The following is a 13,680-nucleotide window of genomic DNA, read 5'->3' as shown; positions in this document are numbered from 1 at the left end:
TCTTTTCTCAGTAAAGACCATTTTCTTCTATGAGGAAGCAAACATCTTCAGCTAAGACAAGAATAGAGCCTGCCCTGAGAACATCAGAGTCAAAAGTCTGGTATTCCTAGAATCTGCCGTTTGGGACCAAAAAAAAAAAAAGTTGGGATCAAGTCATAGGGGAGCTAAAAGCAGCCCTTTGGCCATTCATCACCTGTCTGGTCTCTGCTGCTGGGAGAAGAGCTCAGGCGTCTGTTCTGTTGCAGCAATACAGCGGCTCTGTGCTGAAAGTCCTGCCTTCTGGCAGCCTGAGTGCATCTGTAAGTTCCTCATTGGCTTAATAGGCAGGTTTCTGCCAATGGCAATGGTATCTTAGAGAGATTTATAACAGTCATAATCATAATACTGTTCTTTTATGTTTGCATAGCCTGACTCAACCTTTAAGCCTCTTTCACAAGCCTGATTTCATTGACTCCTCCCCACAGCCCTAGAAAGATAGGTTAACCTCAGAGTGGGGGAATTCTGGCAGGATTCCAGCACCAGCTCTTGGATACCAGTGTTCCTTCTGTTGATTTCAACTGCTTAATGCCTACCCTAAGAAGGAGGGTAGTTGGGGAATTAGAAAACCAGGTTGTTGTTTTTTTTTTTCTTGCTAGTTAAAAAGGCAGCATTTCATTGCTTACTATGTGCAAGGCACTGTTCTAAGAGCACTACATGTGATCTTTTCAATCTCTGGGAAGAGGAGGGCTATTGTTAGGCCCACTGAGCAGTCATCCATGAGATCCTTACCAGGAATGGTGAAGAAATTGCAGGTCATTCAGGGCAGGTGGCTCGTGGAGTCACACCTCAGGAGCTCCACCTCAGGAGCGCTGTTCACAGGTTACTGTCATGCTGGGGGAAGTGTTGAGTTGCAGACTCACCCTGTCCTTTTCCACCTTATAAATGAGGCTTGGGGAAAAAAATGAATGGCATTTGTGGTTTGGGAGGGAGAATGGTTATTACAAAAAAGATCTCAACAGTCTGGAGCAGTAGTCTGACCCCAGTAAGATGACATTTTTAGAAGAGTGCCTTTGAATAAGCAGCTTGGCAGCGAAGTGTGTGAAATAAGACTTAAGGGTGATGCAGCTATCAGAAATAAAAATCTAGATTGGATCTCCAGCTGCATAAATCACAGAATAACGTTCTGAATAGTCAGCTAGGAGCTGTTCAGACCCATCTGTGATCTTCCCCCTTCTGAGTCCCACAGTTTATAAGAGTAGGAATTAACCAAGTCCAGGGACAAAGAGAATAGTGAAAAGGATAGCGTGTGAAGAATGATTTTATTTATTTATTTTTTTTAATTATTATTGGTGCTCTATAACTTTATTTATTTATTTGTTTGTTTGTTTTGTTTATACATGCACTGGGTACAGTCAGAAGCACGGGAGGGTGAGAGAATTCACCAGAGCCAGAGCGGGGAGCAGAGCAGGTAGAAGGACTGAAGTACACTGCTGAGGGGAGCAACGAGCAGCAGGAGAGGTCTGCGCGCCATGCGGGACCCTCCTCTGGTGGCTGGGGAGCAGCCGGGGATCAAACTGGTGCTGCAGAGGCGGCGGGCAGCTTCGCAACCCAGCGCTCAACCGCTGTGCCACAGACAGGGGAGGCCCTGAAGAATGATTTTAAAAGATGCCTGGGGGCATTTTTCCTGGAAAAGATTTCAGGAGACAAATGTTTGGCAAGATGTCCCATGGAAGAGGAATTAGACTAGTTCAAGGTGACTCTCATAGGGCAGAAATGAGGTTTCTGTTTGGGCATTTCAAAGCATCTAGGCATGGGGAGAACTTTCCAATTGTCTTTAGCGGCTGTGCACTTGGAAAGTGTCATCCGCTCCAGGGCCTGCAACACAAAGGCAGACTGGGTGGCCTCTTGGCTGGAGTGCTGCGGGATGGGAGGTAATGACAGCCCTGGAAGGGAGCTGGCAGGGTAAAGAGGGGATAATTACCTGTGGGGTATCTTACCTGTTGGAAGTCTGTTACTCTGTCCTAGCTTCAAGGTCCAAGAACTGGGTCCCTTTGGCAGAAATGATGATCCCATCATTAGATTGGTGATCTCTCTGATGGAAAAGGCAGTTGTGTTGGGCTGGCTGAGGGGAACTGTGCCTCAGTTGTCCCATTTGTACATAGCTAGTGCAGTGTGTGTGTGTGTGTGTATGTGTGTGTGTGTGTGTGTTATTATTTAAGACAAATTGACACTTTCATGTAACTGATTTGGCCATGTTTGGAAACTGCTGTCTTGGAGTGTCTGTCTGTGGTCTCCTGCTGGCTGCCTTAATTACCTTAACTTACAAATTACCACCTTTAAGTGATTCTAAGAAGGGTTTTGAAGGTAACTCAGTTATCCTGAAACTGAGAGTTTTGTTTGTGGGTGTTCTGGCCCTTACTTTCTGTAAGGTTTTTGTTGTTGATGAGATGAAGTTAATATAACTTAAAGTAGCCATTTTCTTTTTTAAGATTTATTTATTTATTTATACAAACACTGGGTACAGTCAGAAGCACGGGAGGGTGAGAGAATTCACCAGAGTCAGAGCCGGGAACAGAGCAGGCAGACTGACGAAGAAATACACTGCTGAGGGGAGCAGTGGGCGGCAGTAGAGGTATGTGCACCATGTGGGACCTTCACCCAGAGGGTGGGGATCAAACCGGCGCTGCAGAGGCTGCGGGCAGCTTTGAAACCCAGCGCTCAAATGCTGCGCCACCGGGGAGGCCCCTAAAGTAACCATTTTAAAATGAGCAATTCAGTGTCATTTAGTACATTCATATGTGCTATCGCCACTTCTATCTAATTCCAAATGATTTATCACTCCAAACTAAAATCTTAGCAGTAATTGCCCTTCTTCCTTCTTAAGTCCCTGGCAACCACCATTCTGCTTTCGGTCTCAGGATTTGCCTATTCTAGACATTTTATAGAAGTAGAATCATAATGTGACCTTTTTTGTCTGGCTGGTTTCTCTTTGCATGTTTCTGAGGTTCATCAAGTTATAACATTCCTTTTTATGGTTAAATAATATTCCATTGTATGTAATGCCACAATTTTTTGTTTATACATATTTATCCTTTGATGGACATTTGGGGGGTCTCTCTGTTCTTTTGGTCATTGTGAATAGTGCTATTATGAACATTATTATGACAAGGTTTTGTTTGTTCAGTTCTTTTGGGTAGATACCTAGGAATAGAATTGCTGGATCATATGGTAATTCTGTTTAATCTTTTGAGGAACCACCATACTACTTACCTTAGTGACTGCCCCATTTTACTATCTTACCAACAGTACACAAGGGTTTCAGTTTCTCCATATTTTTGCCAACATTTATTTTCCATTTTGGGGCTTTTCATATGTACATAATGAGTACAGAAATTGATAAATGTATAGTCATCCTAGTGGGTGTGAGGTGGTATTTCATTGTGTTTTTGATTTGCATTTCCCTACTGATTAATGATTTTGAGCATCTTTTCATGTGATTGTTGGCCAGCACATGTCTTCTTTGAAGAAATGTCCACATTATTTACCTGTTTTTTAATTTAATAGAAGCTGTTTGAGTTTTGTTTTTTGCTTGTTTTGGCTCTGAATTTTTATGGGGGTAACTTTGGTTTGTAATGTTGTACAGGTTGCAGGTATATAGCTTCATAATTCGACATCTGTATACACTACATTGTGATCACCACCAAAAATCTAGTTCCTATCTATTCCCATACAGTTGCCCTCCTGTACCCATTTTACCCACTCCCATTCCCTCTTCCCCTCTGGTAACTACTGTTCTATTGTCAGAATCTAAGAGTTCATTTCTGTTTATTTTCTTTGTTTGCTTTTTTCCCCTTTCACATGTGAGTGAAGAGGGTATTTCTTCTTTCTCCATTTAACTTATTTATTTCACTTAGCATAATCTTCTCGAGGTCCATCCATGTTGTTGAATATGGCAAAATTTTGTCTTTTTTATAGTTGAGTAGTATTCCACTTTGTATTTATCAATATATCACCTTTTCTTCATCTCATCATCCATCTATGAACACTTAAGTTATTTCCACATCTTTGCTACTGAAAATATGCTATAGTAAACGTTGGGTGCATATATATTTTGAAATTAGTGATCTTGTGTTCTTTGGATAAATACCCAGAAGTGTAATAGCTGGATTATGTAGTATTTCTTTTCTTAATTTTTCAAGAAATCTTCATATTGGTTTCCATAATGGCTGGAGCCTGCTCATTTTGTATTTAGAATTAAGGTTCTAAACCTGCTTTTCCTTCAATGCTAGAGAAGAGTATGTATTGCATCTTATTATCTTAAGTCACCTATTTGTTTACTTAGGCCATCTTCTTGTTACTGGACACCTGCGCTAAGGAAAGAGAACTGGGTAAAGGTAGGGGAGATGCTCCAGAGGGACCAAAGGGTTCTGGGAGAGCTGGCCCATGGCAACTGTTCATATCTCTTTCCTCCAGGTCATCCTACAATTTCCAACAAACAGATACTTGTTTGGTCACATTTGTCTCTGGAAAGACGCAGGCTCTGGGACCATGGGACCTGCCCTTTCATGTGTATTTCTTCTGAGTATTGCAACATCCAACGGGCCTCCTCTCAACAGCCCTCTGAGTGGGGGAAGTATGCCCATGAGCCCTTGACCTGTAGGCCTGGGATCCATAGAACAAGGCTCACTTACTCCTAGGAGCAGAGCATCTGGAATCAAAACTGCAAATGACCAGGAAAGGAGGGCTAGACATGCCTTCCAGCAGAGTGGGGTCAGGGGGTGGCTGGGTAACACCCTCTCATCCCTATTGACTCCATTCCAAAGAAATGGAACTGCAGAAACCAGTTCTGCTTTGCCAACTAGCACAACCCCTCCCAGACAGAAACAGATTTAATTGCCCCCCCCCTTCATTTTGGAAGAAATTCTATATGAGAAGAAAAGAAAGCCAAAAACCCAGAGGCCCAAAAGTCATGTTCCCCCTGAATAATTCTCTCCTGAGACTCCCTCTCCCTGGCTTTGGTTATGATGTCAGGCTGCTGGAAGGATTGGGCCAACCTCAGAGGGTCTTAATGGAGACAGTTAGGCGCTGCCAAGCTTGTGTGGCATGGCTGGAGGTGGTGCCATCTCCCCACCTGCCGATCTCCACTAGAGGTATACTCATGAGTCTTGGAAAGCTTTTGTCTCATAGAGGTTTCATTTTTCTTGTTTTTTTTTTTTTTAATAGAGGCATGTTTTATTTATTTGTTTGTTTGTTTGTTTGTTTTTGTTTATACATGCACTGGGTACAGTCAGAAGCGAGGGAGGGTGAGAGAATTCACCAGAGCCAGAGTGGGGAGCAGAGCAGGCAGAAGGACCGAAGTACACTGCTGAGGGGAGCAGCGGGTGGCAGGAGAGATCTGCGTGCCATGTGGGACCCTCCTCCAGTGGCCGGGGAGCAGCCGGGGATCGAACCTGCACTGCAGAGGCTGCAGGCAGCTTCGCAACCCAGCGCTCAACTGCTGCGCCACCGGGGAGGCCCTGTTTTTTTTTTTGTTTTTTTTTTTTTAATACAAGAGCTGGGGTATAGGCCAGAGGTGTTGGGGGTGAGAGGATTCACCAGAGACAGAGTGGGGAACTGAACAGGCAGACTGACCAAAGTACACTGCTGAGGGGAGTAGCAGACGAGTCAGGAGAGGTCTGCTGCACCATGTGGGTTGCTCCCTGGCCGGCCGGGGGATCGAACTCGTGCTGCAGTGGCTGCGGACAACGTCATAGGTTGTGTCTTAATCCCTTCCGCCACCAAGAAAGCCCTCATTTTTTTTGTTGAAAGGTGTATATATAGTACCTAGCTAGGACTAACTTAAGATTTATCAGGAAAGAGGCAGATTTCACAAAGAAATGTTTGAATGAAACACAGGAGAGATCCAAATAGAAGACAGTGTTGCTCAAAACAAACTTTACCAGTTTTTTTTTTTCTTTTGTGGTGAAATTCACTTAACAGAATTAATCATTTTAAAGCAGGCGGTTCAGTGGCAGTGAGTTCATTGTCAGCATCATGCAACTATCACCTCTTTCTAGTTCCAGAACATTTTCATCATCCCCAAAGGAGACCCTGTACCCATTAAGCAGTCACTCCCCACTCTTCTTCCCCCAGCCCTTGGCAATCACTAATCTGCTCTCTGTGTGGATTTACCTATTCTGGTTATTTCACATCAGTGGAATCACACTTCTGTAAACCATTCAGGGTAGGTTGGTTTGTTTCTTGGACCACTCCCCACCCCCACCTACTGTCCCTTGCCAAGATCTGGGAATAAACTTTCTAAATAATTCAGAATGAATAAAAATTCCTTGCTTGAACTGATAGTTAAAATGTCCCACAAAAGTAATTTTCAACCATTATAGGGTTATCTCTGCTCTCTCCAAGCGTAGTGTTAGGTATTACAGTGGACTCTGCCCATCAGGATAGACAGGCCCTGAGGGAAGAGGGAGTGGAAAGGCCCGAGGCTCCAGCAAGCTGCCTGGGACCAGGCCAGGGTGTACAGCAGCTCCGGGAGCCTGGGCCCACGCGGCCATCAATCAGGGAGCTGCAGGAGGCCCTGACCCTTCCCAAACAGTGACTGCTCAGACGAGCCTCTGAGGAGTCGGCTGCCTCTGACCACACCTCGTGTGTGCGGTTCAGGAAAACCCAAATTCATCTGCCAAATTCAGGATACAACCCTGACTGTTCCGGGCTTTTCTTTCTGCCTTTCCCTAATCGCATCTGGGCGTGCTCTCTTAAAGGGGAAGTGGTGCTTTCTGACTGGCCAGGGCCCTCAGCCAGCAGCCAGGAAACGTCTCCCACGAGTCGCGTTGCCCAGCGTGTCACTGGCTCAGCCTCCTTATCCAAACGGCAAGGCTGTCTCCCCGGGATGTGTAAGTGTGAGCGCAGGGCACGTTGGCCACACAGGACGGCGTGGGGCTGGGCCCAGGTCACGGAAGAGAGAGCCTGGCAGGCGGAGCATGCTGTCAGCTCACGCTGCATTTAGCGAGTCAGAGCTTTAGCATAGACAGTGCTCTGGGGGGCTGTGGGTTGGAGCTGAGACAGGGCTGAAGCATGAAGTGGGGAGAGTGGCCGCCTCAGAAAGAGGTCAGGAGTAGGAGGCTGGGTTGGGGACCAGTCTATTTTGGACAGCCCTTCTGGAGGCGCAAGCCTCGGGCCCTGGGTAGGAGTGGAGTGGAAAATTTTATAGCACACCTTTCAATAGCACCAGGAAGCCAGTTTAAATGAACCTTACCAGCTAGTCACCCCCACTTCTCTGATTTATATGTAGCTTCAACTTCACTTTGTGCATTTATCTGCTCAGTAATTGTTTTTCTTTGTCATTTTTTATATGTAATTTGTGTTAGGAAATGTTTCAGGTCCGTTCTACTCAAACTTTAAAAATAGCTTGAAACCAGCGACCTATGTTTTTCCTTCTGTCCTCTTCATGGATGATCCTTGGTCCAGTGTGGGTACACAGTAGACCCTGAGGAAACGCTGGTGGCCGGCCCGTTGGCTCACTGGGATGATAGGCAGTGTATCTGGCCTGGTTTTTGGCTCTGGTTTTGTTTCCTGTGTACCCACAGAGAAATAAAAGGGAAAGCTCACATACGCTCACAGTTACTAACTCGGTGTCACAAGTGAGTGGCTGGGGAGCGGGGGGAATAGCCCATTGCTATATTTTCTACCCTGTTTTTGTTTGTATGGTGCTGGTGATTGATGCTAAATCATCTAAAAAGCTTTGTTTCTGCTGAAATAATTCAGAACTGTTGCTTCTTGAGAAGGGGGCAAAGGGAAACAGTAGGGACCTGGAGAAGGAAAAAAAAAGTGTGTCTCTACGCATATATTGACAGGGCACAACCACACCCTACTTCAAGACAACTTCCTGTTTGCCACTGCCAACTGCCACTCCAAGGAGAACAGAAATGGTTCCGTTATTAGTTGCTGCTGTGGGACCATGACAGCCTGTGGGGTGAGTGGTGCTGAGTGACGCTGTGAGCTTAGCAGTGAGTTGAGACTTTGCACCTTTTATTGTAGGAGACTGTGGACCTGCACTTGACATTGGAAGTCAGGACAGATAGAAATCAAGCCACAGTGGGCTCTCCTTACTCGACCTGTGTTCCTTAAACAATGTACTTCCCATAGGCGTCTTGTAAATGGAATAATTTTCATTCAGAGACAAGGAAAAGACAGAGAACTGCCCACTAAAGAAAGATACCACTTGTATTTTTTCAAATCTATATTTTCATCTATCAGGGAAACATATGAAGTGCTGGCTGTTAGCTGGCACTGTGTAGCCACCTTCCATGTGTTATCAGTCTTCAACAGTGAACATAGTGAGTGCCTATCAGGGCAAGACCCCGCGCTAAATGCCAGGGATCAAAGAATGATATACCTGCTTTCCAGGCACGTCCACCACAGGACGCTTAAACCAGTAAACCAGAATTGAAATGTGATTTATGCTGAGATGGGGGAGGGGGCGCAGTCTGCTCTAGGCGCCCTACCCTATCGTTACCCTCTAAAGTGGGCTTTATTGTTCCCATTTTGTAGATAAGGAAATTGGGGTTTGGAGGGTTAAATTTCTTTTGCCCAAGCTAATGAGTGACAGAGTTGGGAATTGAGCCCAGATCTTTCGATTTTAAAGACAGCAGTGTTTGGTCCATATTTCCAGTGACTCCCAAAGCTGGTGCAGAGCATGAGAACCACCTCGCAACTTTTTTTAATGTACAGATTTGGGGGCCCTGACCCTGCTGTCCCAAGAGCGAAGAGCCCTCGGCTGCACTGGGTGGGCTCTGATTTGTAAGTGGGGCCTGGGCGCTTTTTGTACCTCATGCATCAGGTTCCTCCCTTTCTTCCTTGAGGCAGGGACAGGGTGTGCCCATGACAGGGACAAGCTTAGCTCAGGGCACCTAAGTAAAGGCCACTCATGTTGCCACAAAACAGTATTCGTTTTTCAGTATTTAGACAGTGGGAGTCCTCATTCATATATCTTCTCAAGCGTACCTGGACCTATGCCTCCTCCTTTGCTGGTTATGCTGCCTGCCACTCCTGTCCCATCAGAGCCCCTAAAGGGTGATGATACTAAGGGTGTCATCTTAAGGTAGAATCCAGTTGCCTATCCTATAACTGAAATGACCATGGCTTCCTATGTTTAAGCTCCTACTGCCTGTGGAGTAGGTAGGTTGGGTGGTTGTGGTGAGAGGTCACTCTGTGGGAGAAGTTAATACCATGCAGGGGGAAGTCCTTGTCTACCCCTCTATTACCATGTTGACTCAGGACACACAAACAGCTGGGGCAACCATAAAAGGCCTCAGGTTATTAAGAGTAGGTGCAGGTGAAGTCTTGCAGGCAGAAGGGCTGTTCTCTCAGGTCCTGAGGTAGTAGTAGCCTGTCCCTAGAGGGGGATCCTGTTCTCCACTCAAGGTGCTGAGGTGTGGGGGATCTGGAGAGAGCTGTCTCCTCCCTGTAGGAGTCCTCTGCTGATGACGCTCTACCTTCTCACCACTGTGAAGTCTCAGTGCTCACATCCCAGTGTGTGGCACGTGGTACATGCTCAGGAGATGCTTAAAAAAATGCGTGAATGAGGTTTGACTTTAACCTGTGCTTTTTCTCTCCTTCCTTCCTTTCTGATTGCACCTGTTTCCTCTCCTTTGCCCTTTTCTACTTAAAGATGCGATAGCCTGTGGTGGTGGTAGTTTTTTGGTTTTTGTTTTTTTATTAAATAGCTTTAACAAAAGCAGTGTATCAAACAATCCACCATGTAGTCTCTCTTTTTCCCTCTATATCAGTCTACCTATTACTCTGTATTTATATATTTATATATATTATATATAAATTATTTATATATATAAATGTGTTCAATGTTTTTATGAAGTAGTAAAAGTAGTAATGAGTGTTTACATATTATTTGTGATATTTTTTATTTTCTTGTGGATTTTGTTTTTTGGTTTTTGTTTTTTTGGGTTTTTTTTTTCCCCCATTTATTTATTTATTTATTTATGCAAGCACTGGGTACAGTCAGAAGCATGGGAGGGTGAGAGTATTCACCAGAGCCAGAGCGGGGAGCAGAGCAAGCAGAGGGACCAAGGTACACTGCTGAAGGGAGCAGCGGGCGGCAGGAGAGGTCTGCGCGCCATGTGGGACCCTCCTCCAGTGGCCCAGGAGCAGCTGGGGATTGAACCGGTGCTGCAGAGGCTGAGGGCAGCTTTGCAACCCAGCACTCAACCGCTGCGCCACCGGGGAGGCCCTCTTGTGGATTTTGTGCCTTTACATTTCCTTAGATTGAAATAATCCTCATATTTGTTGTTTTCTATTATAATTATTATAGGTTGGATTATTTGTGGTATTTTACTAATATAAGCAGTGCTGTTGAGGATATCTTTGAACTTTTTTTTCTGGGGGGGAGGGGGCAGTGGTTTGTGGAGTGGTGAGTTTCCTTGAGATCTGTTTTCCGAACTAAATTACCAGATTACCAGATCAAAGGCTGTGGGTGTTGTTTAGTTCCTGTGATTATTATTGGGTTGCTCTCCAGAAGAATGTCATCCCTTGAAAGTACCTCCAGCAGTGTATACATGTGCAAATACAGGTTTGTATTTGCTGTAATTTTTTTTTTTTTCTTTTAGTTAGTTGGAGGCATCCCTAGAGGCTGATGGAAATATTTCAGGACCCTGGAAAGTCCCTGGGACTCCCCAATTCATACCCCACCTTGTGGCTAATGCCAGAAATTTGCACCTTAGTGGAAATAACCAACAGAAGAGCAGAAAGGAAAGGAGGGGGAGTAGTACCAAGGGAAGAGATAAGGAGGCTCCATAGTTATCTGACTTTAGAGAGTGTCCTGGGCCAGCTCTGAAAGGAGGAATGCTTTCGAGAATCATCAGAGAAGTTTGAGTTTGGAGGGAAGAGAAATCCCTGCATGTGGCTTTGTGGGAAAAGTATTGACTCTGGGGTGAAGCAGGCTGCAGCTCTCTTCCCATCTGCCAGGTATGCGTGACCTTGGTCTTGTTTCATAATCTTGCTAAGTTTTAATTTCCTCATCTATAACAAGGAGGCTAACGGTATCCACTTTGTGGGGTTGTTGGGCAGATGACATGAGCTGATAAGTGAAAGTGGCTTACATGCTGCCTGCACATAGTAGGCACTCAGGAAATGTTGCTTCCCTTCCTAATTGAATAAATGGGCACAAAGTGACAGATAAATGTGCATAGATGACACATTTGTCAGAGAAACCCACCCAGTGCCTAGGGATTTGAAAACAGAGCTGGCAGGAGCAGCATAGGCCACTCACCCACACTGACATTTGCAAAGTGCCCCAGACAGCGCACATCATCTGGTCAAGGGTAGTAGGTGAAGAGGAGTAAAGAAGACCTAGTATAAGCTGATTGGTGATAGTCACCATGCTTTAGGGAGGCTTCCCAGCTACTTACACCCTGATGTCTTTCAAAGAAGTACTCCAACTGAGGAGGTGTGGGCGCTCCAGAGAAGTTCACAATGCTCCTGGCACCAGAACTACTTGGCATGGCTCTGCCTACCACTCATTGCCTACCTTAGTCTCTTTCAGGTGTCTTCATTTCCTCCTCTGCTGAGGAAGGCTGACCACCGTGTCACTATATATAGTGTCTAACTATAATTCTGGCCAAGTTCAGAGTCTATCCCCAGTTACTCTCTGATGAGTCCTTTGATTTTTGGACAAGTTTCTCAAAAGCAGTCTGCCTCAGTTTCCACAGCTGTAAATACCTGCTTGGTCACAGATACAGCTAGCATGGCTCCCTGTGCCGAGGCCTGTGCTCCACTCCTCACCTGTCAGCTCCAATTTACTTTTTGAAGAAGATCCTTGAAATTCAGGTTGTCCTTAATAGGAAAACATCCCGACTACAGCTACTACAGCAGAGAGAACCCATTGATAAAACAGAACCAGCTAATGATTTGCCAAGCACCAGCCTCCGAGGTGGGGGCTGAAGGAGACTTGATGCTGTCAAATGAGCACCAGGGGCTGGCCTAAGCCCAGCAGGCTTACACAACCAGGCTGGCCACACGTGACTGTGGTACTCAGAGTCTGTTGGGAGGGGATCGGTCCCTTAAAAACCATATTGGAAAATTCCCAGCATGTTCTTTCTAAAAATGGTACAGGGAGCCACATTGGGTGTTGGCGGCCAGCTCAGCCATTCACGAGGCATCTGTGCTGAGGTTTTAAATGCAGGACATTGATGCTGCAAGTGTGAAAGTACGCCAGTGAATAAGCATGGAGGGGGTTGCAAATGTTTTACTGAAATGGAAGTCCCTGAGAACCTGGTAGATCTTACCAGTGGAGCGTAGGGGCTAGGGAGAGTATGATTGTAGGCTCCCCACACCTGACATGGACCTGCAGAATGCCAAAGGGCCAGTTGTCTGCCAGGCCCCCACTCAGCAGATACTTGTGATTGTGCCCTGGGATTGCACCTGGATGGGTAATATGCATGTAGCAAAGTAGGTAGCGCTAGAACAGCCGGCTTCTGATGTTTGGTCTGGACCTCCTATGATGGAAATGCAAAAAAGCTGAAGAACTGGGGGGGTGGGGGTGGGTTGTCTCTTTAGTCCTCAGTTCCCTAACTCTGGGGCAGAGATTAGACTCCATATATTCATGGCTACTGACTGGTACCTAAAAGTTGCTGAAACACTTAAAAGGTGGTTCTTCCTCCTCCCTAGGGAATTTGGGTGCTCTACTGATGTGCACAGACAGAGCTGAAATGAAGGGGGCCAGCTGGCTCTTCCTGGCTCTTCCTGGCCCATCTCAGCAGCATCCTCCAAGATTTTAAGGTGGTAGAGCTCAGAATTAAAACCACAAGCTCTGAAGACATCCCAGGATCTGATGTTCCCTAGCTCCATGACCGTTGGCAATTTTTATCTTTTGCATCTCAGAGAGCCTTGGTTTCTCATCTGTAGAATAGAAGTAATAATGGCACCTCTCTTAGGGTATTATAAGAATTAAATACTATCAGGTAACTCAAGTGTTTAGAAGAGTGACTGGCACTTAGGATTTTTTTTTTTTTAAAGATTTATTTATTTATACAAGCACTGGGGTACAGGCCAGAGGCAAGGGTAAGAGAATTCACCAGAGACAGAGCAGGGAGCCGAACAGGCAGGACCCAAGTACACTGCTGAGGGGAACAGTGGGTAGGACAGGAGAGGTTTGCCATGCAACTTGGGAATCTCCCTGGCCGGCCAGGAATTGAACTGGCGCTGCAGAGGCTGCAGACAGCTTCACAGCGCTGCACTCAACCCGCTGCACCACCAGGGAGGCCCCTTAGGGAATTCTTAAATTATTATTACTATTGGCCAAAGGACAGGAGGGGTGAGACCAGGGGTTGCTGATCCAAGATTAATCACTAAGTTTGTTACTGATGCCTGGGTGTTCTGGCAGCCATTTCCTGTTTTTTCTCAGTAGATAAGTGGTGCTTGTATTAACATTATTAGCACAATAGATTGGCTTTGTCTTTCTGTCACACAGTTTATAGGTTGTGAGACCTATAAACAAATGCACCTTTCACTTTGGGAACTACACTTCAAAGAAAATTCTCGGGGCCTCCCTGGTGGCGCAGCGGTTGAGCGCTGGGTCGCAAAGCTGCCCGCGGCCTCTGCAGCTCCGGTTCGATCCCCGGCTGCTCCCCGGCCACCGGAGGAGGGTCCCACATGGCGCGCAGACCTCTCCTGCTGCCCACTGCTCCCCTC

General features: G+C 45.9%; 1 protein-coding gene across 16 annotated transcripts in view; it reads left to right on the top strand.

The window, feature by feature from the left end:
• The window catches only part of ATXN7L1 (ataxin 7 like 1), a 235,310-nt gene that overhangs the window by 167,147 nt on the left and 54,483 nt on the right, over positions 1 to 13,680 (top strand). Inside the window, exon 1 of one of the 16 annotated variants that reach the window (XM_037511384.2) lies at positions 7,910 to 7,948. The exons of 14 other annotated variants lie outside the window; for them this stretch is intronic. The gene's annotated coding sequence lies outside the window, so the exon portion shown is untranslated. One more of the 16 variants, XM_037511392.2, reaches the window with a different exon arrangement.

Source organism: Talpa occidentalis, unplaced genomic scaffold (genome assembly GCF_014898055.3).
Source record: "Talpa occidentalis isolate TD23 unplaced genomic scaffold, MPIMG_talOcc4v2.1, whole genome shotgun sequence".
In the NCBI taxonomy this organism is placed as follows: Eukaryota; Metazoa; Chordata; class Mammalia; order Eulipotyphla; family Talpidae; genus Talpa; species Talpa occidentalis.
The sequence above is the reverse complement of the archived record's forward strand: the minus strand, read 5'-3'. Positions and strand labels throughout refer to the sequence as shown.